The sequence below is a fragment of the Schistocerca gregaria genome, unplaced genomic scaffold (assembly GCF_023897955.1).
Source record: "Schistocerca gregaria isolate iqSchGreg1 unplaced genomic scaffold, iqSchGreg1.2 ptg000397l, whole genome shotgun sequence".
NCBI lineage: Eukaryota > Metazoa > Arthropoda > Insecta > Orthoptera > Acrididae > Schistocerca > Schistocerca gregaria.
Window position 1 is genome coordinate 215,447 of NW_026061836.1, and position 27,309 is coordinate 242,755.

Here is a 27,309-nt window from a genome sequence, read left to right on the forward strand (position 1 = left end):
TCTCATTTCATGCAAAATCTTAAGATCCTAGCTCATGTCCAAGGCGCCAAAGAAGGGTAAAAAGTCAATAATCGATACCTAAAACTTGAAGTGTACTACATCTTATTGGCTATTACATCAACTTAGAAGCTTCATCTGTGTTCTACTATGGTGCCTTTAGTGTCTCCACATACCGCAGCACGCGACATAGCTTTGCAGAAGATAAGTACAACCGTTTCAGAGAGAAGAGCGGATAATGTGACGATCTGGCTTTAAGTCGATTCGATAACAAATGACGAAAACGGACGGATTTCTCAGGTTTTTACTGCATATGAACACTTTTTACATTCTCCCAAGCAACGCGGCTGCTAGTCCTCCTTTCAATGAAAATCTTAAGTTCCTAGCTCATGTCCAAGGCACCAAAGAAGGGTAAATAGTCAACAATCGATACTTAATACTTGAAGTATATTACTTCTTACTGGCTATTACAAAATCTTAGAAGCCTCATCTGTGTTCTACGATGGTGCTTTTAGTGTCTCCGCATACCGCAGCACAGGACATCACTTTGCAGACGGTAAATGTAACCGTTTCAGAGAGAAGAGCGGCCAATGTTACATTCTGGCTTTAAGTCGATTCGGTGACAAATGACGAAAACGGACGGATTTCTCAGGTTTTTACTACATATGAACACATTTCACATTCTCCCTTGAAATCCGGCTGCTAGTCCTCCTTTCATGCAGAATCTTAAGGTCCTAGCTCATGTCAAAGGCACCAAAGAAGGGCAAAAAGACAATAATCGATAACTAAAACTTAAATGGTACTACTTCTTACTGGCTATTACATCACCTTAGAAGGTTCATCTGTGTTCTACTATGGCGCTTTTAGTGTCTCCGCATACCGCAGCACGCGACATAGCTTTGCAGACGATAAGTACAACCGTTTCAGAGAGAAGAGCGGATAATGTGACGATCTGGCGTTAAGTCGATACGATAACAAATGACGAAAACGGACGGATTTCTCAGGTTTTTACTGCATATGAACACTTTTTACATTCTCCCCAGCAACGCGGCTGCTAGTCCTCCTTTCAATGAAAATCTTAAGTTCCTAGCTCATGTCCAAGGCACCAAAGAAGGGTAAATAGTCAACAATCGATACCTAATACTTCAAGTATATTACTTCTTACTGGCTATTACATCATCTTAGAAGCTTCATCTGTGTTCTACTATGGTGCTTTTAGTGTCTCCGAGTACCGTAGCACGCGTCATAGTTTTGCAGACGGTAAATGTAACCGTTTCAGAGAGAAGAGCGGCCAATGTGACGATCTGGCTTTATGTCTATTCGATAACAAATGACGAATACGGACGGATTTCTCATTTTTTTACAACATATGAACACTTTTCACATTCTCCCGTGCAACGTGGCTGCTAGTCCTCCTTTCATGCAAAACCTTAAGTCCCTAGCTCATGTCCAAGGCGCCAAAGAAGGGTAAAAAGTCAATAATCGATACCTAAAACTTGAAGTGTACTACATCTTACTGGCTATTACATCAACTTAGAAGCTTCATCTGTGTTCTACTATGGTGCCTTTAGTGTCTCCGCATACCGCAGCACGCGACATAGCTTTGCAGACGATGAATGTAACCGTTTCCGACAGATGTGCGGCCAATGTGACGATCTGGCTTTAAGAAGATTCGATAACAAATGACGATAACAGACGGATTTCTCAGGTTTTTACTACATATGAACACTTTTCACATTCTGCCATGCAACGCGGCTGCTAGTTCTCATTTCATGCAAAATCTTAAGATCCTAGCTCATGTCCAAGGCGCCAAAGAAGGGTAAAAAGTCAATAATCGATACCTAAAACTTGAAGTGTACTACATCTTATTGGCTATTACATCAACTTAGAAGCTTCATCTGTGTTCTACTATGGTGCCTTTAGTGTCTCCACATACCGCAGCACGCGACATAGCTTTGCAGAAGATAAGTACAACCGTTTCAGAGAGAAGAGCGGATAATGTGACGATCTGGCTTTAAGTCGATTCGATAACAAATGACGAAAACGGACGGATTTCTCACGTTTTTACTGCATATGAACACTTTTTACATTCTCCCAAGCAACGCGGCTGCTAGTCCTCCTTTCAATGAAAATCTTAAGTTCCTAGCTCATGTCCAAGGCGCCAAAGAAGAGTAAAAAGTCAATAATCGATACCTAAAACTTGAATTCTACTACATCCTTCTGGCTATTACATCACCTTAGATGGTTCATCTGTGTTATACTATGGTGCTTTTAGTGTCTCCACATACCGCAGCACGCGACATAGCTTTGCAGACGATAAATGCAACCGTTCCTGAGAGAAGAGCGACAAATGTGACAATCTGGCTTTAAGTCGATTCGATAACAAATGACGAAAACGGACGGATTTCTCAGGTTTTTACTACATATGAACACATTTCACATTCTCCCTTGAAACCCGGCTGCTAGTCATCCTTTCATGCAGAATCTTAAGGTCCTAGCTCATGTCAAAGGCACCAAAGAAGGGCAAAAAGACAATAATCGATAACTAAAACTTGAATGGTACTACTTCTTACTGGCTATTACATCACCTTAGAAGGTTCATCTGTGTTCTACTATGGCGCTTTTAGTGTCTCCGCATACCGCAGCACGCGACATAACTTTGCAGACGATGAATGTAACCGTTTCCGACATAAGTGCGTCCAGTGTGACGATCTGGCTTTAAGTCGATTCGATAACATATGACGATAACAGACGGATTTCTCAGGATTTTACTACATATGAACACTTTTCACATTCTCCCATGCAACGCGGCTGCTAGTTCTCATTTCATGCAAAATCTTAAGATCCTAGCTCATGTCCAAGGCACCAAAAAGGGTAAATAGTCAACAATCGATACTTAATACTTGAAGTATATTACTTCTTACTGGCTATTACAAAATCTTAGAAGCTTCATCTGTGTTCTACGATGGTGCTTTTAGTGTCTCCGCATACCGCAGCACAGGACATCACTTTGCAGACGGTAAATGTAACCGTTTCAGAGAGAAGAGCGGCCAATGTGACGATCTGGCTTTAAGTCGATTCGATAACAAATGACAAAAAGGGACGGATTTCTCAGGTTTTTACTACATATGAACACATTTCACATTCTCCCTTGAAACGCGGCTGCTAGTCCTCGTTTCATGCAGAATCTTAAGGTCCTACCTCATGTTCAAGGCACCAAAGGAGGGTAAAAAGTCAATAATCGATACCTAAAACTTGAATTGTACTACCTCTTACTGGCTATTACATCAACTTAGAAGCTTCATCTGTGTTCTACTATGGTGCTCTTAGTGTCTCCACATACCGCAGCACGCGACATAGCTTTGCAGACGAAAAGTACAACCGTTTCAGGGAGAAGAGCGGCCAATGTGGCGATCTGGTTTTAAGTCGATTCGATAACAAATGACAAAAAGGGACGGATTTCTCAGGTTTTTACTACATATGAACACACTTCACATTCTCCCTTGAAACGCGGCTGCTAGTCCTCCTTTCATGCAGAATCTTAAGGTCCTAGCTCATGTCCAAGGCACCAAAGATGGGTAAAAAGTCAATAATCGATACCTAAAACTTGAATTGTACTACTTCTAACTGGCTATTACAACACCTTAGAAGCTTCATCTGTGTTCTACTATGGTGCTTTTAGTGTCTCCGCATATCGCAGCACGCGACATAGCTTTGCACACGATAAATGTAACCGTTTCAGAGGGAAAAGCGGCCAATGTGACGATCTCGCTTTAAGTCGATTTGATAACAAATGACGAAAACAGACGGATTTCTCAGGTTTTTACTACATCTGAACACTTTTCACATTCTCCCGTGCAATTCGGCTGCTAGTCCACCTTTCATGCAGAATCTTAAGGTCCTAGCTAATGTCCAAGGCACCAAAGCCAGCTTAAAATTCAATAATCGATACCTAAAACTTGAATTGTACTACCTCTTACTGGCTGTTACATCAACTTAAAAGCATCATCTGTGTTCAACTATGATGCTTGTAGTGTCTCCGCATACCGCAGCACGCGACATAGCTTTGCAGACGATAAGTACAACCATTTCAGAGAGAGGAGCGGCCAATGTGACGATCTGGCATTAAATCGATTCGATAACAAATGACAAAAACGGACGGATTTCTCAGGTTTCCACTACATATGAACACTTTACCCATTCTCCCGTGCAACTCGGCTGCTAGTCCTCCTTTCATGCAGAATCTTAAGGTCCTAGCTCATGTCCAAGGCACCAAGGCCAGCTTAAAAGTCAATAATCGATACCTAAAACTTGAATTGTACTACTTCTTACTGGCTATTACATCACCTTAGAAGGTTCATCTGTGTTCTACTATGGTGCTTTTAGTGTCTCGCCATACGGCAGCACGCGACATAACTTTGGAGACGATGAATGTAACCGTTTCCGACAGATGTGCGGCCAATGTGACGATCTGGCTTTAAGAAGATTCGATAACAAATGACGAAAACAGACGGATTTCTCAGGGTTTTACTACATATGAACACTTTTCACATTCTCCCATCCAACGCGGCTGCTAGTCCTCCTTTCATGCAAAATCTTATGTTCCTAGCTCATGTCCAAGGTGCCAAAGAAGGGTAAAAAGTCAATAATCGATATCTAAAACTTGAATTGTACTACATCTTACTGGCTATTACATCAACTTAGAAGCTTCATCTGTGTTCTACTATGGTGCTTTTAGTGTCTCCGCATACCGCAACACGCGACATAGCTTTGCAGACGATAAGTACAACCGTTTCAGAGAGAAGAGCGGCCAATGTGACGATCTGGCTTTAAGTCGATTCGATAACAACTGACGAAAACGGACGGATTTCTCAGGTTTTTATTACATATGAACACTTTTTACATTCTCCCATGCAACGCGGCAGCTAGTCCTCCTTTCAATGAAAATCTTAAGTTCCTAGCTCATGTCCAAGGCGCCAAAGAAGAGTAAAAAGTCAATAATCGATACCTAAAACTTGAATTCTACTACATCCTACTGGCTATTACATCACCTTAGATGGTTCATCTGTGTTATACTATGGTGCTTTTAGTGTCTCCACATACCGCAGCACGCGACATAGCTTTGCAGACGATAAATGCAACCGTTCCTGAGAGAAGAGCGGCAAATGTGACAATCTGGCTTTAAGTCGATTTGATAACAAATGACGAAAACGGACGGATTTCTCAGGTTTTTACTACATATGAACACATTTCACATTCTCCCTTGAAACGCGGCTGCTAGTCCTCCTTTCATGCAGAATCTTAAGGTCCTAGCTCATGTCCAAGGCACCAAAGAAGGGCAAAAAGACAATAATCGATAACTAAAACTTGAATGGTACTACTTCTTACTGGCTATTACATCACCTTAGAAGGTTCATCTGTGTTCTACTATGGTGCTTTTAGTGTCTCCGCACACCGCAGCACGCGACATAACTTTGCAGACGATGAATGTAACCGTTTCCGACATAAGTGCGTCCAATGTGAGGATCTGGCTTTAAGTCGATTCGATAACAAATGACGATAACAGACGGATTTCTCAGGTTTTTACTACATATGAACACTTTTCACATTCTCCCTTGCAACGCGGCTGCTAGTTCTCATTTCATGCAAAATCTTAAGATCCTAGCTCATGTCCAAGGCGCCAAAGAAGGGTAAAAAGTCAATAATCGATACCTAAAACTTGAAGTGTACTACATCTTATTGGCTATTACATCAACTTAGAAGCTTCATCTGTGTTCTACTATGGTGCCTTTAGTGTCTCCACATACCGCAGCACGCGACATAGCTTTGCAGAAGATAAGTACAACCGTTTCAGAGAGAAGAGCGGATAATGTGACGATCTGGCTTTAAGTCGATTCGATAACAAATGACGAAAACGGACGGATTTCTCAGGTTTTTACTGCATATGAACACTTTTTACATTCTCCCAAGCAACGCGGCTGCTAGTCCTCCTTTCAATGAAAATCTTAAGTTCCTAGCTCATGTCCAAGGCACCAAAGAAGGGTAAATAGTCAACAATCGATACCTAATACTTGAAGTATATTACTTCTTACTGGCTATTACATCATCTTAGAAGCTTCATCTGTGTTCTACTATGGTGCTTTTAGTGTCTCCGAGTACCGCAGCACGCGTCATAGCTTTGCAGACGGTAAATGTAACCGTTTCAGAGAGAAGAGCGGCCAATGTGACGATCTGGCTTTAAGTCTATTCGATAACAAATGACGAATACGGACGGATTTCTCAGGTTTCTACTACATATGAACACTTTACGCATTCTGCCGTGCAACTCGGCTGCTAGTCCTCCTTTCATGCAGAATCTTAAGGTCCTAGCTCATGTCCAAGGCACCAAAGCCAGCTTAAAAGTCAATAATCGATACCTAAAACTTGAATTCTACTACTTCTTACTGGCTATTACATCACCTTAGAAGGTTCATCTGTGTTCTACTATGGTGCTTTTAGTGTCTCCCCATACGGCAGCACGCGACATAACTTTGGAGACGATGAATGTAACCGTTTCCGACAGATGTGCGGCCAATGTGACGATCTGGCTTTAAGAAGATTCGATAACAAATGACGAAAACAGACGGATTTCTCAGGGTTTTACTACATATGAACACTTTTCACATTCTCCCATCCAACGCGGCTGCTAGTCCTCCTTTCATGCAAAATCTTATGTTCCTAGCTCATGTCCAAGGTGCCAAAGAAGGGTAAAAAGTCAATAATCGATATCTAAAACTTGAATTGTACTACATCTTATTGGCTATTACATCAACTTAGAAGCTTCATCTGTGTTCTACTATGGTGCCTTTAGTGTCTCCACATACCGCAGCACGCGACATAGCTTTGCAGAAGATAAGTACAACCGTTTCAGAGAGAAGAGCGGATAATGTGACGATCTGGCTTTAAGTCGATTCGATAACAAATGACGAAAACGGACGGATTTCTCAGGTTTTTATTACATATGAACACTTTTTACATTCTCCCATGCAACGCGGCTGCTAGTCCTCCTTTCATGCAAAATCTTATGTTCCTAGCTCATGTCCAAGGCGCCAAAGAAGGGCAAAAAGACAATAATCGATAACTAAAACATGAATGGTACTACTTCTTACTGGCTATTACATCACCTTATAAGGTTCATCTGTGTTCTACTATGGTGCTTTTAGTGTCTCCGCATACCGCAGCACGCTACATCACTTTGCAGACGATGAATGTAACCGTGTGTGACAGAAGTGCGGCTAATGTGACGATCTGGCTTTAAGTCGATTCGGTGACAAATGACGAAAACAGACGTATTTCTCAGGGTTTTACTACATATGAACACTTTTCACATTCTCCCTTGCAACGCGGCTGCTAGTTCTCATTTCATGCAAAATCTTAAGTTCCTAGCTCATGTCCAAGGCACCAAAGAAGGGTAAAAAGTCAATAATCGATACCTAAAACTTGAATTGTTCTACTTCTTACTAGCTATAACATCAACTTAGAAGCTTCATCTGTGTTCTACTATGGTGCTTTTAGAGCCTCCGCATACCGCAGCACGCGACATAGCTTTGCAGACGATATATGCAACCGTTCCTGAGAGAAGAGCGGCAAATGTGACAATCTGGCTTTAAGTCGATTCGATAACAAATGACAAAAACGGACGGATTTCTCAGGTTTTTACTACATATGAACACATTTCACATTCTCCCTTGAAACGCGGCTGCTAGTCCTCCTTTCATGCAGAATCTTAAGGTCCTAGCTCATGTCCAAGGCACCAAAGAAGGGCAAAAAGACAATAATCGATAACTAAAACATGAATGGTACTACTTCTTACTGGCTATTACATCACCTTATAAGGTTCATCTGTGTTCTACTATGGTGCTTTTAGTGTCTCCGCATACCGCAGCACGCGACATAACGTTGCAGACGATGAATGTAACCGTTTCCGACATATGTGCGTCAAATGTGACGATCTGGCTTTAAGTCGATTCGATAACAAATGACGATAACAGACGGATTTCTCAGGTTTTTACTACATATGAACACTTTTCACATTCTCCCTTGCAACGCGGCTGCTAGTTCTCATTTCATTAAAAATCTTAAGATCCTAGCTCATGTCCAAGGCGCCAAAGAAGGGTAAAAAGTCAATAATCGATACCTAAAACTTGAAGTGTACTACATCTTATTGGCTATTACATCAACTTAGAAGCTTCATCTGTGTTCTACTATGGTGCTTTTAGTGTCTCCGAGTACCGCAGCACGCGTCATAGCTTTGCAGACGGTAAATGTAACCGTTTCAGAGAGAAGAGCGGCCAATGTGACGATCTGGCTTTAAGTCTATTCGATAACAAATGACGAATATGGACGGATTTCTCAGGTTTCTACTACATATGAAAACTTTACGCATTCTCCCGTGCAACTCGGCTGCAAGTCTACTTTCATGCAGAATCTTAAGGTCCTAGCTCATGTCCAAGGCACCAAAGCCAGCTTAAAAGTCAATAATCGATACCTAAAACTTGAATTGTACTACTTCTTACTGGCTATTACATCACCTTAGAAAGTTCATCTGTGTTCTACTATGGTGCATTTAGTGTATCCCCATACGGCAGCACGCGACATAACTTTGGAGACGATGAATGTAACCGTTTCCGACAGATGTGCGGCCAATGTGACGATCTGGCTTTAAGAAGATTCGATAACAAATGACGAAAACAGACGGATTTCTCAGAGTTTTACTACATATGAACACTTTTCACATTCTCCCATCCAACGCGGCTGCTAGTCCTCCTTTCATGCAAAATCTTATGTTCCTAGCTCATGTCCAAGGTGCCAAAGAAGGGTAAAAAGTCAATAATCGATATCTAAAACTTGAATTGTACTACATCTTACTGGCTATTACATCAACTTAGAAGCTTCATCTGTGTTCTACTATGGTGATTTTAGTGTCTCCGCATACCGCAACACGCGACATAGCTCTGCAGACGATAAGTACAACCGTTTCAGAGAGAAGAGCGGCCAATGTGACGATCTGGCTTTAAGTCGATTCGATATCAACTGACGAAAACGGACGGATTTCTCAGGTTTTTATTACATATGAACACTTTTTACATTCTCCCATGCAACGCGGCTGCTAGTCCTCCTTTCAATGAAAATCTTAAGTTCCTAGCTCATGTCCAAGGCGCCAAAGAAGAGTAAAAAGTCAATAATCGATACCTAAAACTTGAATTCTACTACATCCTACTGGCTATTACATCACCTTAGATGGTTCATCTGTGTTCTACTATGGTGCTTTTAGTGTCTCCACATACCGCAGCACGCGACATAGCTTTGCAGACGATAAATGCAACCGTTCCTGAGAGAAGAGCGGCAAATGTGACAATCTGGCTTTAAGTCGATTCGATAACAAATGACGAAAACGGACGGATTTCTCAGGTTTTTACTACATATGAACACATTTCACATTCTCCCTTGAAACGCGGCTGCTAGTCCTCCTTTCATGCAGAATCTTAAGGTCCTAGCTCATGTCCAAGGCACCAAAGAAGGGCAAAAAGGCAATAATCGATAACTAAAACTTGAATGGTACTACTTCTTACTGGCTATTACCTCACCTTAGAAGGTTCATCTGTGTTCTACTATGGTGCTTTTAGTGTCTCCGCATACCGCAGCACGCGACATAACTTTGCAGACGATGAATGTAACCGTTTCCGACATAAGTGCGTCCAATGTGACGATCTGGCTTTAAGTCGATTCGATAACAAATGACGAAAACAGACGGATTTCTCAGGTTTTTACTACATATGAACACTTTTCACATTCTCCCTTGCAACGCGGCTGCTAGTTCTCATTTCATGCAAAATCTTCAGATCCTAGCTCATGTCCAAGGCGCCAAAGAAGGGTAAAAAGTCAATAATCGATACCTAAAACTTGAAGTGTACTACATCTTATTGGCTATTACATCAACTTAGAAGCTTCATCTGTGTTCTACTATGGTGCCTTTAGTGTCTCCACATACCGCAGCACGCGACATAGCTTTGCAGAAGATAAGTACAACCGTTTCAGAGAGAAGAGCGGATAATGTGACGATCTGGCTTTAAGTCGATTCGATAACAAATGACGAAAACGGACGGATTTCTCAGGTTTTTACTGCATATGAACACTTTTTACATTCTCCCAAGCAACGCGGCTGCTAGTCCTCCTTTCAATGAAAATCTTAAGTTCCTAGCTCCTGTCCAAGGCACCAAAGAAGGGTAAATAGTCAACAATCGATACCCAATACTTGAAGTATATTACTTCTTACTGGCTATTACATCATCTTAGAAGCTTCATCTGTGTTCTACTATGGTGCTTTTAGTGTCTCCGAGTACCGCAGCACGCGTCATAGCTTTGCAGACGGTAAATGTAACCGTTTCAGAGAGAAGAGCGGCCAATGCGACGATCTGGCTTTAAGTCTATTCGATAACAAATGACGAATACGGACGGATTTCTCAGGTTTCTACTACATATGAACACTTTACGCATTCTCCCGTGCAACTCGGCTGCTAGTCCTACTTTCATGCAGAATCTTAAGGTCCTAGCTCATGTCCAAGGCACCAAAGCCAGCTTAAAAGTCAATAATCGATACCTAAAACTTGAATTGTACTACTTCTTACTGGCTATTACATCACCTTAGAAGGTTCATCTGTGTTCTACTATGGTGCTTTTAGTGTCTCCCCATACGGCAGCACGCGACGTAACTTTGCAGACGATGAATGCATCCGTTTCCGACCGAAGTGCGGCCAATGTGACGATCTGGCTTTAAGAAGATTCGATAACAAATGACGAAAACAGACGGATTTCTCAGGGTTTTACTACATATGAACACTTTTCACATTCTCCCATGCAACGCGGCAGCTAGTCCTCCTTTCATGCAAAATCTTAAGTTCCTAGCTCATGTCCAAGGTGCCAAAGAAGGGTAAAAAGTCAATAATCGATATCTAAAACTTGAATTGTACTACATCTTACTGGCTATTACATCAACTTAGAAGCTTCATCTGTGTTCTACTATGGTGCTTTTAGTGTCTCCGCATACCGCAACACGCGACATAGCTTTGCAGACGATAAGTACAACCGTTTCAGAGAGAAGAGCGGCCAATGTGACGATCTGGCTTTAAGTCGATTCGATAACAACTGACGAAAACGGACGGATTTCTCAGGTTTTTATTACATATGAACACATTTTACATTCTCCCATGCACCGCGGCTGCTAGTCCTCGTTTCAATGAAAATCTTAAGTACCTAGCTCATGTCCAAGGCGCCAAAGAAGAGTAAAAAGTCAATAATCGATACCTAAAACTTGAATTCTACTACTTCTTACTGGCTATTACATCACCTTAGATGGTTCATCTGTGTTCTACTATGGTGCTTTTAGTGTCTCCGCATACCGCAGCACGCGACATCACTTTGCAGACGATGAATGTAACCGTTTCTGACAGAAGTGCGGCTAATGTGACGATCTGGCTTTAAGTCGATTCGGTGACAAATGACGAAAACAGACGTATTTCTCAGGGTTTTACTACATATGAACACTTTTCACATTCTCCCTTGCAACGCGGCTGCTAGTTCTCATTTCATGCAAAATCTTAAGTTCCTAGCTCATGTCCAAGGCACCAAAGAAGGGTAAAAAGTCAATAATCGATACCTAAAACTTGAATTGTTCTACATCTTACTAGCTATAACATCAACTTAGAAGCTTCAGCTGTGTTCTACTATTGTGCTTTTAGAGCCTCCGCATACCGCAGCACGCGACATAGCTTTGCAGACGATATATGCAACCGTTCCTGAGAGAAGAGCGGCAAATGTGACAATCTGGCTTTAAGTCGATTCGATAACAAATGACGAAAACGGACGGATTTCTCAGGTTTTTACTACATATGAACACATTTCACATTCTCCCTAGAAACGCGGCTGCTAGTCCTCCTTTCATGCAGAATCTTAAGGTCCTACCTCATGTCCAAAGCACCAAAGCCAGCTTAAATGTCAATAATCGATACCTAAAACTTGAATTGTACTACTCCTTACTGGGTGTTACATCAACTTAGAAGCTTCAGCTGTGTTCTACTATGGTGCTTTTAGTGTCTCCGCTTATCGCAGCACGCGACATAGCTTTGCACACGATAAATGTAACCGTTTCAGAGGGAAGAGCGGAAAATGTGACGATCTCGCTTTAAGTCGATTTGATAACAAATGACGAAAACGGACGGATTTCTCAGGTTTCTACTACATATGAACACTTTACCCATTCTCCCGTGCAACTCGGCTGCTAGTCCTCCTTTCATGCAGAATCTTAAGGTCCTAGCTCATGTCCAAGGCACCAAGGCCAGCTTAAAAGTCAATAATCGATACCTAAAACTTGAATTGTACTACTTCTTACTGGCTATTACATCACCTTAGAAGGTTCATCTGTGTTCTACTATGGTGCCTTTAGTGTCTCCCCATACGGCAGCACGCGACATAAGTTTGCAGACGATGAATGTAACCGTTTCCGACAGATGTGCGGCCAATGTGACGATCTGGCTTTAAGAAGATTCGATAACAAATGACGAAAACAGACGGATTTCTCAGGGTTTTACTACATATGAACACTTTTCACATTCTCCCATGCAACGCGGCTGCTAGTCCTCCTTTCATGCAAAATCTTAAGTTCCTAGCTCATGTCCAAGACGCCAAAGAAGAGTAAAAAGTCAATAATCGATACCTAAAACTTGAATTCTACTACATCCTACTGGCTATTACATCACCTTAGATGGTTCATCTGTGTTATACTATGGTGCTTTTAGTGTCTCCACATACCGCAGCACGCGACATAGCTTTGCAGACGATAATTGCAACCGTTCCTGAGAGAAGAGCGGCAAATGTGACAATCTGGCTTTAAGTCGATTCGATAACAAATGACGAAAACGGACGGATTTCTCAGGTTTTTACTACATATGAACACATTTCACATTCTCCCTTGAAACGCGGCTGCTAGTTCTCATTTCATGCAAAATCTTAAGATCCTAGCTCATGTCCAAGGCGCCAAAGAAGGGTAAAAAGTCAATAATCGATACCTAAAACTTGAAGTGTACTACATCTTATTGGCTATTACATCAACTTAGAAGCTTCATCTGTGTTCTACTATGGTGCCTTTAGTGTCTCCACATACCGCAGCACGCGACATAGCTTTGCAGAAGATAAGTACAACCGTTTCAGAGAGAAGAGCGGATAATGTGACGATCTGGCTTTAAGTCGATTCGATAACAAATGACGAAAACGGACGGATTTCTCAGGTTTTTACTGCATATGAACACTTTTTACATTCTCCCAAGCAACGCGGCTGCTAGTCCTCCTTTCAATGAAAGTCTTAAGTTCCTAGCTCATGTCCAAGGCACCAAAGAAGGGTAAATAGTCAACAATCGATACCTAATACTTGAAGTATATTACTTCTTACTGGCTATTACATTATCTTAGAAGCTTCATCTGTGTTCTACTATGGTGCTTTTAGTGTCTCCGAGTACCGCAGCACGCGTCATAGCTTTGCAGGCGGTAAATGTAACCGTTTCAGAGAGAAGAGCGGCCAATGTGACGATCTGGCTTTAAGTCTATTCGATAACAAATGACGAATACGGACGGATTTCTCAGGTTTCTACTACATATGAACACTTTACGCATTCTCCCGTGCAACTCGGCTGCTAGTCCTACTTTCATGCAGAATCTTAAGGTCCTAGCTCATGTCCAAGGCACCAAAGCCAGCTTAAAAGTCAATAATCGATACCTAAAACTTGAATTGTACTACTTCTTACTGGCTATTACATCACCTTAGAAGGTTCATCTGTGTTCTACTATGGTGCTTTTAGTGTCTCCCATACGGCAGCGGGCGACATAACTTTGGAGACGATGAATGTAACCGTTTCCGACAAATGTGCGGCCAATGTGACGATCTGGCTTTAAGTCGATTCGGTGACAAATGACGAAAACAGACGTATTTCTCAGGGTTTTACTACATATGAACACTTTTCACATTCTCCCTTGCAACGCGGCTGCTAGTTCTCATTTCATGCAAAATCTTAAGTTCCTAGCTCATGTCCAAGGCACCAAAGAAGGGTAAAAAGTCAATAATCGATATCTAAAACTTGAATGGTACTACTTCTTACTGGCTATTACATCACCTTAGAAGGTTCATCTGTGTTCTACTATGGTGCTTTTAGTGTCTCCGCATACCGCAGCACGCGACATAACTTTGCAGACGATGAATGTAACCGTTTCCGACATAAGTGCGTCCAATGTGACGATCTGGCTTTAAGTCGATTCGATAACAAATGACGATAACAGACGGATTTCTCAGGTTTCTACTACATATGAACACTTTACGCATTCTCCCGTGCAACTCGGCTGCTCGTCCTACTTTCATGCAGAATCTTAAGGTCCTAGCTCATGTCCAAGGCACCAAAGCCAGCTTAAAAGTCAATAATCGATACCTAAAACTTGAATTCTACTACTTCTTACTGGCTATTACATCACCTTAGATGGTTCATCTGTGTTCTACTATGGTGCTTTTAGTGTCTCCGCATACCGCAGCACGCGACATCACTTTGCAGACGATGAATGTAACCGTTTCTGACAGAAGTGCGGCTAATGTGACGATCTGGCTTTAAGTCGATTCGGTGACAAATGACGAAAACAGACGTATTTCTCAGGGTTTTACTACATATGAACACTTTTCACATTCTCCCTTGCAACGCGGCTGCTAGTTCTCATTTCATGCAAAATCTTAAGTTCCTAGCTCATGTCCAAGGCACCAAAGAAGGGTAAAAAGTCAATAATCGATACCTAAAACGTGAATTGTACTACGTCTAACTGGCTATTACATCACCTTAGAAGGTTCATCTCTGTTCTACTATGGTGCTTTTAGTGTCTCCGCATACCGCAGCAAGCGACATAACTTTGCAGACGATGAATGTAACCGTTTCCGACAGAAGTGCGGCCAATGTGGCGATCTGGCTTTAAGTCGATTCGATAACAAATGACGAATACAGACGGATTTCTCAGGTTTTTACTACATATCAACACTTTTCACATTCTCCCGTGCAACGCGGCTGCTAGTCCTCCTTTCATGCTGAATGTTAAGGTCCTAGCTCATGTCCAAAGCACCAAAGCCAGCTTAAATGTCAATAATCGATACCTAAAACTTGAATTGTACTGCTCCTTACTGGGTGTTACATCAACTTAGAAGCTTCATCTGTGTTCTACTATGGTGCTTTTAGTGTCTCCACATATCGCAGCACGCGACATAGCTTTGCACACGATAAATGTAACCGTTTCAGAGGGAAGAGCGGCCAATGTGACGATCTCGCTTTAAGTCGATTTGATAACAAATGACGAAAACGGACGGATTTTTCAGGTTTCTACTACATATGAACACTTTACCCATTCTCCCGTGCAACTCGGCTGCTAGTCCTCCTTTAATGCAGAATCTTAAGGTCCTAGCTCATGTCCAAGGCACCAAAGCCAGCTTAAAAGTCAATAATCGATATCTAAAACTTGAATTTTACTACTTCTTACTGGCTATTACATCACCTTAGAAGGTTCATCTGTGTTCTACTATCGTGCTTTTAGTGTCTCCCCATACGGCAGCACGCGACATAACTTTGGAGACGATGAATGTAACCGTTTCCGACAGATGTGCGGCCAACGTGACGATCTGGCTTTAAGATGATTCGATAACAAATGACGAAAACAGACGGATTTCTCAGGTTTTTACTACATATCAACACTTTTCACATTCTCCCGTGCAACGCGGCTGCTAGTCCTCCTTTCATGCAAAATCTTAAGTTCCTAGCTCATGTCCAAATTGCCAAAGAAGCGTAAAAAGTCAGTAATCGATATCTAAAACTTGAATTGTACTACATCTTACTGGCTATTACATCAACTTAGAAGATTCATCTGTGTTCTACTATGGAGCTTTTAGTGTCTCCGCATACCGCAACACGCGACATAGCTTTGCAGACGATAAGTACAACCGTTTCAGAGAGAAGAGCGGCCAATGTGACGATCTGGCTTTAAGTCGATTCGATAAAAACTGACGAAAATGGACGGATTTCTCAGGTTTTTATTACATATGAACACTTTTTACATTCTCCCAAGCAACGCGGCTGCTAGTCCTCCTTTCAATGAAAATCTTAAGTTCCTAGCTCATGTCCGAGGCACCAAAGAAGGGTAAATAGTCAACAATCGATATCTAATACTTGAAGTATATTACTTCTTACTGGCTATTACATCATCTTAGAAGCTTCATCTCTGTTCTACTATGGTGCTTTTAGTGTCTCCGCATACCGCAGCACGCGACATAACTTTGCAGACGATGAATGTAACCGTTTCCGACATAAGTGCGTCCAATGTGACGATCTGGCTTTAAGTCGATTCGATAACAAATGACGACAACAGACGGATTTCTCAGGTTTTTACTACATATGAACACATTTCACATTCTCCCTTGCAACGCGGCTGCTAGTTCTCATTTCATGCAAAATCTTAAGATCCTAGCTCATGTCCAAGGCGCCAAAGAAGGGTAAAAAGTCAATAATCGATACCTAAAACTTGAATTCTACTACTTCTTACTGGCTATTACATCACCTTAGATGGTTCATCTGTGTTCTACTATGGTGCTTTTAGTGTCTCCGCATACCGCAGCACGCGACATCACTTTGCAGACGATGAATGTAACCGTTTCTGACAGAAGTGCGGCTAATTTGACGATCTGGCTTTAAGTCGATTCGGTGACAAATGACGAAAACAGACGGATTTCTCAGGTTTTTACTACATATGAACACTTTTCACATTCTCCCTTGCTACGCGGCTGCTAGTTCTCATTTCATGCAAAATCTTAAGTTCCTAGCTCATGTCCAAGGCACCAAAGAAGGGTAAAAAGTCAATAATCGATACCTAAAACTTGAATTATTCTACTTCTTACTAGCTATAACATCAACTTAGAAGCTTCATCTGTGTTCTACTATGGTGCTTTTAGAGCCTCCGCATACCGCAGCACGCGACATAGCTTTGCAGACGATAAATGCAACCGTTCCTGAGAGAAGAGCGGCAAATGTGACAATCTGGCTTTAAGTCGATTCGATAACAAATGACGAAAACGGACGGATTTCTCAGGTTTTTACTACATATGAACACATTTCACATTCTTCCTTGAAACGCGGCTGCTAGTCCTCCTTTCATGCAGAATCTTAAGGTCCTAGCTCATGTCCAAGGTACCAAAGAAGGGCAAAAAGTCAATAATCGATAACTAAAACGTGAATGGTACTACTTCTTACTGGTTATTACATCACCTTAGAAGGTTCATCTGTGTTCTACTATGGTGCTTTTAGTGTCTCCGCATACCGCAGCACGCGACATAACTTTGCAGACGATGAATGTAACCGTTTCCGAAAGAAGTGTCGCCAATGTGACGATCTGGCTTTAAGTCGATTCGATAACAAATGACGATAACAGACGGATTTCTTAGGTTTTTACTACAAATGAACACTTTTCACATTCTCCCGTGCAACGCGGCTGGTAGTTCTCATTTCATGCAAAATCTTAAGATCCTAGCTCATGTCCAAGGCACCAAAGATAGGTAAAAAGTCAATAATCGATACCTAAAACTTGAATTGTTCTACTTCTTACTAGCTATAACATCAACTTAGAAGCTTCATCTGTGTTCTACTATGGTGCTTTTAGTGTCTCCGAATACCGCAGCACATGTCATAGCTTTGCAGACGATAAATGTAACCGTTTCAGAGGGAAGAGCGGCCAATGTGACCACCTCGCGTTAAGTTGATTTGATAACAAATGACGAAAACGGACGGATTTCTCAGGTTTTTGCTACATATGAACACTTTACACATTCTCCCGTGCAACGCGGCTGCTAGTCCTGCTTTCATGCTGAATGTTAAGGTCCTAGCTCATGTCCAAGGCACCAAAGCCAGTTTAAATGTCAATAATCGATATCTACAACTTGAGTTGTACTACTTCTTACTGGCTATTATATCAACTTAGGAGCATCACCTGTGTTCTACTATGGTGCTTGTAGTGTCTCCGCATACCGCAGCACGCGACCTAGCTTTTGCAGACGATAAGTACAACCGTTTCAGAGAGAAGAGCGGCCAATGTGACGATCTGGCTTTAAGTCGATTCGATAACAAATGACAAAAATGGACAGATTTCTCAGGTTTTTACTACATATGAACACATTTCACATTCTCCCTTCAAACGCGGCTGCTAGTCCTCGTTTCATGCAGAATCTTAAGGTCCTACCTCATGTCCAAGGCACCAAAGGAGGGTAAAAAGTCAATAATCGATACCTAAAACTTGAATTGTACTACTTCTAACTGGCTATTACAACACCTTAGAAGCTTCATCTGTGTTCTACTATGGTGCTTTTAGTGTCTCCGCATACCGCAGCACGCGACATAACTTTGCAGACGATGAATGTAACCGTTTCAGAGAGAAGAGCGGCCAATGTGACGATCTGGCTTTAAGTCGATTCGATAACAAATGACGAAAACAGACGGATTTCTCAGGATTTTACTACATATCAACACTTTTCACATTCTCCCGTGCAATGCGGCTGCCAGTTCTCATTTCATGCAAAATCGTAAGCTCCTAGGTCATGTCCAAGGCACCAAAGAAGGTTAAAAAGTCAATAATCGATACCTAAAACTAGAATTGTACTACATCTTAATGGCTATTACATCAACTTAGAAGCTTCATCTGTGTTCTACTATGGTGCATTTAGTGTCTCCGAATACCGCAGCACATGTCATAGCTTTGCAGACGATAAATGTAACCGTTTCAGAGAGAAGAGCGGCCAATGTGACGATCTGGCTTTAAGTCGATTCGATAACAAATGACTAAAACGGACGGATTTCTCAGGTTTTTACAACATATGAACACTTTTCACATTCTCCCGTGCAACGCGGCTGCTAAGTCCTCCTTTCATGTAAAATCTTAAGTTCCTAGCTCATGTCCAAGGTGCCAAAGAAGGGTAAAAAGTCAATAATCGATACCTAAAACTTGAATTGTACTACTGCTTACTGGCTGTTACATAAACTTAGAAGCTTCATCTGTGTTCTACTATGGTGCTTTTAGTGTCTCCGCATATCGCAGCACGCGACATAGCTTTGCACACGATAAATGTAACCGTTTCAGAGGGAAAAGCGGCCAATGTGACGATCTCGCTTAAAGTCGATTTGATAACAAATGGCGAAAACAGACGGATTTCTCAGGTTTTTACTACATATGAACACATTTCACATTCTCCCTTGAAACGGGGCTGCTAGTCTTCCTTTCATGTAAAATCTTAAGGTCCTAGCTCATGTCCAAGGCACCAAAGAAGGGTAAAAAGTCAATAATCGATACCTAAAACGTGAATTGTACTACGTCTTACTGGCTATTACATCACCTTAGAAGGTTCATCTCTGTTCTACTATGGTGCTTTTAGTGTATCCGCATACCGCAGCAAGCGACATAACTTTGCAGACGATGAATGTAACCGTATCCGACAGAAGTGCGGCCAATGTGGCGATCTGGGTTTAAGTCGATTCGATAACAAATGACGAATACAGACGGATTTCTCAGGTTTTTACTACATATCAACACTTTTCACATTCTCCCGTGCAACGCGGCTGCTAGTTCTCATTTCATGCAAAATCTTATGTTCCTAGGTCATGTCCAAGGCACCAAAGAAGGTTAAAAAGTCAATAATCGATACCTAAAACTAGAATTGTACTTCTTCTTACTAGCTATTACATCAACTTAGAAGCTTCAACTGTGTTCTACTATGGTGCATTTAGTGTCTCCGTATACCGCAGCACGCGACATAGTATTGCAGACGATAAGTACAACCGTTTCAGAGAGAAGAGCGGCCAATGTGACGATCTGGCTTTAAGTCGATTCGATAACAAATGACTAAAACGGACAGATTTCTCAGGTTTTTACAACATATGAACACTTTTCACATTCTCCCGTGCAACGCGGCTGCTAGTCCTCCTTTCATGCAAAAACTTATGTTCCTAGCTCTTGTCCAAGGTGCCAAAGAAGGGTAAAAAGTCAATAATCGATACCTAAATCTTGAATAGTACTACTCCTTACTGGCTGTTACATTTACTTAGCAGCTTCATCTGTGTTCTACTATGGTGCTTTTAGTGTCTCCGCATATCGCAGCACGCGACATAGCTTTGCACACGATAAATGTAACCGTTTCAGAGGGAAAAGCGGCCAATGTGGCGATCTCGCTTTAAGTCGATTTGATAACAAATGACGAAAACGGACGGATTTCTCAGGTTTTTACTACGTATGAACACATTACACTTTCTCCCGTCCAACTCGGCTGCTAGTCCTTATTTCATGCAGAATCTTAAGGTCCTAGCTCATGTCCGAGGCACCAAAGCCAGCTTATAAGTCAATAATCGATACATAAAACTTGAATTGTACTACCTCTTATTGGCTGTTACATAAACTTAGAAGCTTCATCTGTGTTCTACAATGGTGCTTTTAGTGTCTCCACATACCGCAGCACGCGACATAGCTTTGCAGTCGATAAGTACAACCGTTTCAGGGAGAAGAGCGGCCAATGTGGCGATCTGGTTTTAAGTCGATTCGATAACAAATGACAAAAAGGGACGGATTTCTCAGGTTTTATACTACATATGAACACATTTCACATTCTCCCTTGAAACGCGGCTGCTAGTCCTCCTTTCATGCAGAATCTTAAGGTCCTAGCTCATGTCCAAGGCACCAAAGAAGGGCAAAAAGTCAATAGTCGATACCTAAAACATGAAATGTACTACTTCTTACTGGCTATCACATCAACTTAGAAGCTTCATCTGTGATCTACTATGCTGCTTTTAGTGTCTTCGCATACCGCAGCACGCGACATAGTATTGCAGACGATAAGTACAACCGTTTCAGAGAGAAGAGCGGCCAATGTGACGATCTCGCTTTAAGTCGATTCGATAACAAATGACAAAAAGGGACGGATTTCTCAGGTTTTTACTACATATAAACACTTTTCACATTCTCAAGTTGAACTCGGCTGCTATTCCTCCTTTCATGCAGAGTCTTAAGGTCCTAGCTTATGTCCAAGCCACCAAAGAAGGGCAAAAAGTCAATAATCGATAACTAAAACTTGAATTGTACTACTTCTTACTGGCTATTACATCACCTTAGCTGGTTCATCTGTGTTCTACTATGGTGCTTTTGGTGTTTCCGCATACCGCAGCACGCGACATAACTTTGCAGATGATGGATGTAACCGGTTCCGACGGAAGTGCGGCCAATGTGACGATCTGGCTTTAAGTCGATTCGATAACAAATGACGAAAAAAGACGGATTTCTCAGGTTTTTACTACATATGAACACTTTTCACATTCTCCAATGCAACGCGGCTGCTAATTCTCATTTCGTGCAAAATCTTAAGTACCTAGGTCATGTCCAAGGCACCAAAGAAGGGTAAAAAGTCAATAATCGATACATAAAACTTGAATTGCACTACTTCTTACTGGCTATTACATCAACTTAGAAGCTTCATCTGTGTTCTACTATGATGCTTTTAGTGTCTCCGCATACCGCAGCACGCGACATAGCTTTGCAGACGATAAGTACAACCGTTTCAGAGAGAAGAGCGGCCAATGTGACTCTCTGGCTTTACGTCGAATCGATAACAAATGACAAAAAAGGACGGATTTCTCAGTTTTTTACTACATATGAACACTTTTCACATTCTCCCGTGCAACTCGGCTGCTAGTCCTCCTTTCATGCAGAATCTTAAGTTCCTAGCTCATGTCCAAGACACCAAAGAAGGGTAAAAAGTCAATAATCGATGCCTAAAACTTGAATTGTACATCTTCTTACTGCATATTACATCATCTTAGAAGCTTCATCTGTGTTCTACTACGGTGCTTTTAGTGTCTCCGCATACCGCAGCACGCGACATAACTTTGCAGACGATGAATGTAACCGTTACCGACAGAAGTGCGGCCAATGTGGCGATCTGGCTTCAAGTCGATTCGATAACAAATGACAAAAAGGGACGGATTTCTCAGGTTTTTACTACATATGAACACATTTCACATTCTCCCTTGAAACGCTGCTGCTAGTCCTCCTTTCATGCAGAATCTTAAGGTCCTAGCTCATGTCCAAGGCACCAATGAAGGGCAAAAAGTCAATAGTCGATACCTAAAACATGAAATGTACTACTTCTTACTGGCTATCACATCAACTTAGAAGCTTCATCTGTGACCTACTATGCTGCTTTTAGTGTCTCCGCATACCGCAGCACGCGACATAGTATTGCAGACGATAAGTACAACCGTTTCAGAGAGAAGAGCGGCCAATGTGACGATCTCGCTTTAAGTCGATTCGATAACAAATGACAAAAAGGGACGGATTTCTCAGGTTTTTACTACATATAAACACTTTTCACATTCTCCCGTTGAACTCGGCTGCTATTCCTCCTTTCATGCAGAATCTTAAGGTCCTAGCTTATGTCCAAGCCACCAAAGGAGGGTAATAAGTCAATAATCGATAACTAAAACTTGAATTGTACTACTTCTTACTGGCTATTACATCACTTTAGCTGGTTCATCTGTGTTATACTATGGTGCTTTTAGTGTCTCCGCATATCGCAGCACGCGACATAGCTTTGCAGACGATAAGTACAACCGTTTCAGAGAGAAGAGCGGCCAATGTGACGATCTGGTTTTAAGTCGATTCGATAACAAATGGCAAAAAGGGACGGATTTCTCAGCTTTTTACTACATATGAACACATTTCACATTCTCCCTTGAAACGCGGCTGCTAGTCCTCCTTTCATGCAGAATCTTAAGGTCCTAGCTTATGTCCAAGCAACCAAAGAAGTGTATAAGTCAATAATCGATAACTAAAACTTGAATTTTACTACTTCTTACTGGCTATTACATTAACTTAGAAGCTTCATCTGTGTTACACTATGGTGCTTTTAGTGTCTCCGCATACCGCAGCACGCGACATAGCTTTGCAGACGATAAGTACAACCGTTTCAGAGAGAAGAGAGGCCAATGTTACAATCTGGCTTTAAGTCGATTCGATAACAAATGACAATAAGGGACGGATTTCTCAGGTTTTTACTACATATGAACACTTTTCACATTCTCCCGTTGAACTCGGCTGCTATTCCTCCTTTCACGCAGAATCTTAAGGTCCTAGCTTATGTCCAAGCCACCAAAGAAGGGTAATAAGTCAATAATCGATACCTAAATCTAGAATTGTACTACTTCTTACTGGCTATTACATCATCTTAGAAGCTTCATCTGTGTTCTACTATGGTGCTTTTAGTGTCTCCGCATATCGCAGCACACGACATAGCTTTGCACACGATAAATGTAACCGTTTCAGAGGGAAGAGCGGCCAATGTGCGGATCTCGCTTTAAGTCGATTCGATAACAAATGACAAAAAGGGACGGATATCACAGGTTTTTACTACATATGAACACATTTCACATTCTCCCTTGAAACGGGGCTGCTAGTCTTCCTTTCATGCAGAATCCTAAGGTCCTAGCTAATGTCCAAGGCACCAAAGAAGGGAAAAAAGTCAATAATCGATACCTAAAACGTGAATTGTACTACGTCTTACTGGCTATTACATCACCTTAGAAGGTTCATCTCTGTTCTACTATGGTGCTTTTAGTATCTCCGCATACCGCAGCAAGCGACATAACTTTGCAGACGATGAATGTAACCGTTTCCGACAGAAGTGCGGCCAATGTGGCGATCTGGCTTTAAGTCGATTCGATAACAAATGACGAATACAGACGGATTTCTCAGGTTTTTACTACATATCAACACTTTTCACATTCTCCCGTGCAACGCGGCTGCTAGTTCTCATTTCAAGCAAAATCTTAAGTTCCTAGGCCATGTCCAAGGCACCAAAGAAGGTTAAAAAGTCAATAATCGATACCTAAAACTAGAATTGTACTTCTTCTTACTAGCTGTTACATCAACTTAGAAGCTTCATCTGTGTTCTACTATGGTGCATTTAGTGTCTCCGCATACCGCAGCACGCGACATAGTATTGCAGACGATAAGTACAACCGTTTCAGAGAGAAGAGCGGCCAATGTGACGATCTGGCTTTAAGTCGATTCGATAACAAATGACTAAAACGGACAGATTTCTCAGGTTTTTACTACATATGAACACTTTTCACATTCTCCCGTGCATCGCGGCTGCTAGTCCTGCTTTCATGCAAAGTCTTATGTTCCTATCTCTTGTCCAAGGTGCCAAAGAAGGGTAAAAAGTCAATAATCGATACCTAAAACTTGAATAGTACTACTCCTTACTGGCTGTTACATAATCTTAGCAGCTTCATCTGTGTTCTACTATGGTGCTTTTAGTGTCTCCGCATATCGCAGCACGCGACATAGCTTTGCACACGATAAATGTAACCGTTTCAGAGGGAAAAGCGGCCAATGTGGCGATCTCGCTTTAAGTCGATTTGATAACAAATGACGAAAACGGACGGATTTCTCAGGTTTTTACTACGTATGAACACATTACACTTTCTCCCGTCCAACTCGGCTGCTAGTCCTCCTTTCATGCAGAATCTTAAGGTCCTAGCTCATGTCCAAGGCACCAAAGCCAGCTTAAAAGTCAATAATCGATACCTAAAACTTGAATTGTACTACCTCTTATTGGCTGTTACATCAACTTAGAAGCATCATCTGTGTTCTACTATGGCGCTTGTAGTGTGTCCGCATACCGCAGCACGCGACATAGCTTTGAAGATGATAAGTACAACCGTTTCAGAGAGAGGAGCGGCGATTATGACGATCTGGCTTTAAATCGATTCGATAACAAACGACAAAAAGGGGCGGATTTCTCAGATTTTTACTACATAGAACACATTTCACATTCTCCCTTGAAACGCGGCTGCTAGTCTGCCTTTCATGCAGAATCTTAAGGTCCTAGCTCATGTCCAAGGCACCAAAGAAGGCTAAAAAGTCAATAATCGATACATAAAACTTGAATTGTACTACGTCTAACTGGCTATTACATCACCTTAGAAGGTTCATCTCTGTTCTACTATGGTGCTTTTAGTGTCTCCGCATACCGCAGCACGCGACATAACTTTGCAGGCGATGAATGTAACCGTTTCCGACAGAAGTGCGGCCAATGTGGCGATCTATGGTGCTTTTAGTGACTCCGCATATCGCAGCACGCGACATAGCTTTGCACACGGTAAATGTAACCGTTTCAGAGGGAAAAGCGGCCAATGTGGCGATCTCGCTTTAAGTCGATTTGATAACAAATGACGAAAACGGACGGATTTCTCAGGTTTTTACTACGTATGAACACTTTACACATTCTCCCGTCGAACTCGGCTGCTAGTCCTAATTTCATGCAGAATCTTAAGGTCCTAGCTCATGTCCAAGTCACCAAAGCCAGCTTAAAAGTCAATAATCGATACCTAAAACTTGAATTGTACTACTTCTTACTGGCTATTACATCAACTTGGAAGCATCATCTGTGTTCTACTATGGCGCTTGTAGTGTCTCCGCATACCGCAGCACGCGACATAGCTTTGCAGACGATAAGTACAACCGTTTCAGAGAGAGGAGCGGCCATTGTGACGATGTGGCTTTAAATCGATTCGATAACAAATGACAAAAAGGGGCGGATTTCTCAGGTTTTTACTACATATGAACACTTTTCACATTCTCCCGTTCAACTTGGCTGCTAGTCCTCCTTTCATGCAGAATCTTAAGGTCATAGCTCATGTCCAAGCCACCAAAGAAGGGTAATAAGTCAATAATCGATAACTAAAACTTGAATTGTACTACTTCCTACTGGCTATTACATCAACTTAGAAGCTTCATCTGTGTTCTACAATGGTGCTTTTAGTGTCTCCACATACCGCAGCACGCGAAATAGCTTTGCAGACGATAAGTACAACCGTTTCAGGGAGAAGAGCGGCCAATGTGGCGATCTGGTTTTAAGTCGATTCGATAACAAATGACAAAAAGGGACGGATTTCTCAGGTTTTTACTACATATAAACACTTTTCACATTCTCCCGTTGAACTCGGCTGCTATTCCTCCTTTCATGCAGAATCTTAAGGTCCTAGCTTATGTCCAAGCCACCAAAGAATGGTAATAAGTCAATAATCGATAACTAAAACTTGAATTGTACTACTTCTTACTGGCTATTACATCACCTTAGCTGGTTCATCTGTGTTCTACTATGGTGCTTTTAGTGTTTCCGCATACCGCAGCACGCGACATAACTTTGCAGATGATGGATGTAACCGGTTCCGACGGAAGTGCGGCCAATGTGACGATCTGGCTTTAAGTCGATTCGATAACAAATGACGAAAAAAGACGGATTTCTCAGGTTTTTACTACATATGAACACTTTTCACATTCTCCAATGCAACGCGGCTGCTAATTCTCATTTCGTGCAAAATCTTAAGTACCTAGGTCATGTCCAAGGCACCAAAGAAGGGTAAAAAGTCAATAATCGATACCTAAAACTTGAATTGCACTACTTCTTACTGGCTATTACATCAACTTAGAAGCTTCATCTGTGTTCTACTATGATGCTTTTAGTGTCTCCGCATACCGCAGCACGCGACATAGCTTTGCAGACGATAAGTACAACCGTTTCAGAGAGAAGAGCGGCCAAAGTGACTTTCTGGCTTTACGTCGAATCGATAACAAATGACAAAAAAGGACGGATTTCTCAGGTTTTTACTACATATGAACACTTTTCACATTCTCCCGTGCAACTCGGCTGCTAGTCCTTCTTTCATGCAGAATCTTAAGTTCCTAGCTCATGTCCAAGACACCAAAGAAGGGTAAAAAGTCAATAATCGATGCCTAAAACTTGAATTGTACATCTTCTTACTGGATATTACATCATCTTAGAAGCTTCATCTGTGTTCTGCTATGGTGCTTTTAGTGTCTCCGCATACCGCAGCACGCGACATAACTTTGCAGACGATGAATGTAACCGTTACCGACAGAAGTGCGGCCAATGTGGTGATCTGGCTTCAAGTCGATTCGATAACAAATGACAAAAAGGGACGGATTTCTCAGGTTTTTACTACATATGAACACATTTCACATTCTCCCTTGAAACGCTGCTGCTAGTCCTCCTTTCATGCAGAATCTTAAGGTCCTAGCTCATGTCCAAGGCACCAATGAAGGGCAAAAAGTCAATAGTCGATACCTAAAACATGAAATGTACTACTTCTTACT